Here is a 3,655-nt window from a genome sequence, read left to right on the forward strand (position 1 = left end):
CTCTGTTTCAAACTCAGTATCTCTGCCCTCCTTGACCACCCGTTTCCTAAGTTCCTTAGATCAGGAGTCCACCAGTCTCCTAGCTGCCCAAGCTAGAAAACTGGGTTCACCTGGCTTCCCTCAGTCCGCCAACCAGACCCCTGCACTCTGGGTGCACTGTGCTGCCAGTCCCTCCTCCAGAAGCTCTCCTTCTACCTCTCTGCACTCTCACTGCCGTTAGCTCACCCACAGAACGTTTTTCAGCAGCCTCCCAACTGGTCCCCAGGCCTCTTCTCAACCTCATTCCTTCTTCACTCTTCAGTTATCTTTCAAAACTGCAAATCTGATCACATCCTAACCCCCTTTAACTTTCAATGCCTCCCCATTGAAGGTCAAGGTAAACTCAGTTTCTTAACCCGCCTGAAAAGGCCCCCTGAGATTGGCCTCTTCCCTTTTGGCAGCAACTCCCTCGTATTTCACCTTAACCTGGATGACCTGGACACACACATCACCTGCAGCTTCCTCAAATACATGATACTGTCCTCTGGCTTCCAAGCCCTCGCGTATGCTGATTCCTCGGCCTGGAATGCGCCCTTCCATCTGTTACCTGGCTAATTCCAGATTGCCCTTAGGTTGTAGTTTACCTCTCACTTCCTCTGTGAGACCTTCTGGCAACCGGAAAAGACAGATGATCAGTCTCCCCTGTACCCTCCCAAGATGCCCTGTACTCACCTCCTAGCACTCATTATGCCAACACACCATCATCCCCCCTACAGAGCAGGGCAGTGTCCTCCTGACTGGTCTCCATTGCCTCTTTTCTAAATTTACTTTCAAAAAGTTCAGGGATGAAAAATCATACACACACAACTCACATCCATGTATGTAAACATATAAATCTATACACGTGTATATATACATGTGACAAAATGTTCCTAAGTGTTAGTAATGAGTCCATCCAGGTGAAGGGTATATGATGTAGGGTATAGGAGAGATCACTATACTATTCTTTCAACTTTTCTATAGGTCTGAAATAAAAACCTGGGGAAACAAAAACAAAATGATTAAAGCAACTTGTATTTGCAGTCAGTTCTGCATGTCAGTCTTTAAGCTTCTTATGTGATTTCTTCCTAATAATTTTTTTAAAAAGCTTCCGAAGAGGCAAATTAGAGTAAAACAGGTTAAGACAGCCTACAGGTTCATGGTCACTTAAGTGCTACCGTAAACGATGTAAGACTCAAAAGAAAGGATTCTTAAGAAGTAAATATTCAAGATTATAATAATATGTTTCTTACGTAATTAGAAATTTGCTGAATTGAGGAGTGAATGTTGAAAGGGAAAAAGTAGAAGTTGATTTGCATTTTGGGTTTTACTTCTGTTCCTACCCCAAGGTCAAAGTTAATGATGGAAGGAGAAATTTATTTATAGGCCCTTAACAGTGTCAACAGTTTGTGTGAGGGCTTAACAGTGATGAGAAGTGTCTCATCCTCACTGAAGACACTGCCTTCCTCGTACTCCTGCTAATGGTTAAGTGGGCAACACACCCACGACTAGCTCGCTTCTTCCTTCCAACTAGAGATGGTGGCGCTGACCTAGCCACTTCCCAAGGCTCTCTTCAGAGCAGGATAATGCTGTGATTCCTCGTATCTATAGGCCGTGGTACCTGCCCACTGACTGCAAAGCCTTTGCCCACTTTATTTGGGCATAAACTTCCATTCTTTCTTTAACATCACAGCCTTAGCTTTACCTCCTCTAGAGAGACTGTTCTTTTTCCTGGAAGACTCTGACACTAGTTTTTTTTTTTTTTTTCCCCCACTCTCATTGTTTCTTCTCTAGAGCACTTACCCCATCATAGTTATGTATCCATGTCTACTTGCTCCTGTAATTGTAAGCTCTGTAAGGAAAGGCCTATCTTATTTCATCTTTGTGTGTCTGGTGTGTGTGTGTGTCCATCCCCTGGGACCTAGCAGTATCTAGACACATAGCAGGTGCTCAGTATAAACTGAGTTGGAAGGATGAATAAACTGGATAAATCAGAAAATGAAAGCAGGGGACAGGCATAGTGGTTGGAAGCTATTAAGAACTTTAACAAGTCCAATTTGCTCATCTCTAGCGAATAACTCTAGGTCTCTGGAACTGGCACCTTCCTTTAGTTCCATAAAGAATATCTGTCTTCTCTCTCCCTCTCAGAATAAGACTAGTATAATAATGTAGACTTACTACTTAAATTATGCTTCCATAAGTATGCACACATAGTATATTGTCACATACTAAGGAGATGGTTTAGTAGAAAGTGAGTGTGGCCTCTGGAATCAGACTGCCTGCATTCATATACTAAAGCTCTGCCACTTTAGTGTGAGACCCTGAGCAAGTTACTCTCTCTGAGTCTCAGGTTCCTTCTCTGTAAAATGGAAATAATCATAGTACCTGTTTCATGAAGTTGTTACCATTACATGAGATAAAGTATGTAAAGCACTCGTTAGTAGCTAGCACACCACTAAATATTATCTACTACTGTAATGTACTATAAAAAAGTTCACACCAGGTCTCATATGTATACAGTATGTGCATATTGTATATGCACTTTCTCATATATCAGTGATTCCCAACAGGGGTGATTTGGCGCCAAGGGGACATTTGGGAATGTCTGGAGATATTTTTGGTTGTCACCACTTGGGAGGCGCTTCCTGTATCTAGTGTGTCAGGCCAGGGTTATTGCTAAATATCCTATAAAGCGCAGGACATACACACACCCCCCAAAGAATTATTGGGACTCAAAATGTTAATAGTACAGAGGCTGAGAAACCCTGATACAAACAGTGTGTACTGAAACTATTTCACTGGGTGCAGTCACAAGCTATAAATATCGTATGGTTGTGTGATGCATGTATAGTCCATACACCTACGCACGTCCAGCATGTGTTGTGACGCAGCTTACATATCATGATAGTATATACCTAGAACACCACCGTGTCACACATATGCACTGATTGTGGCTCTCCATGTTTATACACTAAAGGCAATCTGAGATACTGGAAGAAGTGCTGAATCTCAGAAAAACTGATATATACAGAGCCACAGGCTCATTTCATCCTTAGAGCTGTCTTAAGGACATTATCCCAATTCTACGCAAAACCTAGCTCAAGGTCACACAACTGGTGACCAAGGTCATTTCCATAAGAACAGAAATGTACATGATATTCGCCAATGTACCCCCCTCCACCCCAACAGTCCCCACTCCCCCTGGGCCCTCAGAGGAATCCCCTCTCGGAGCCTCAGCGCAGCTATCTGTAAAGTGTAGCTGACACAAGTAACCCTGCCTTGAGCTAGAGCGAGGGGGTCATACAAGACAAGAGGTAAGCGCTATCCGCAGGGCGCGGGTCCTTCGGACAATTCGGAGAGCCTGCGGAACCAGACACCCCTCGCCATCAGCAGAGCAGAGCTGAGGGCGAAGCCTCTCGGGTAGATTAAGTCGGGCCTGGGCGCAAACCCACCGATCCGCCTAAGGAGGGGCCCAGCGCGGAAGATCCCGGTAGAGAGCCTCCTACACGACCTCTTGGTACCCAGTCCGGAGGGGCGCAAGCTCGCCTCCGCGTCAGTCACGTGGTTTCCTCCGCACCCAATCGGAGCCCGCGTCGCTCCGCGCCTGCGTAACCTCCCGGGTCAGCTACGGCGGCCG

The 3,655-nt window shown here is 45.3% G+C and overlaps 1 protein-coding gene across 5 annotated transcripts in view; it reads right to left on the reverse strand.

Annotated features, from left to right (window-relative positions):
- The window catches only part of ACAD10 (acyl-CoA dehydrogenase family member 10), a 35,960-nt gene extending 32,387 nt beyond the window's left edge, over nucleotides 1-3,573 (reverse strand). For all 5 annotated transcript variants that reach the window (XR_012066325.1, XM_072953171.1, XM_006204838.4 and 2 more), the window contains exon 1: nucleotides 3,471-3,573. The gene's annotated coding sequence lies outside the window, so the exon portion shown is untranslated. The remainder of the gene's footprint in view (nucleotides 1-3,470) is intronic.
- Between the last annotated feature and the right edge of the window lie 82 nt (nucleotides 3,574-3,655).

This window comes from Vicugna pacos, chromosome 32 (genome assembly GCF_048564905.1).
Source record: "Vicugna pacos chromosome 32, VicPac4, whole genome shotgun sequence".
Taxonomy (NCBI): Eukaryota; Metazoa; Chordata; class Mammalia; order Artiodactyla; family Camelidae; genus Vicugna; species Vicugna pacos.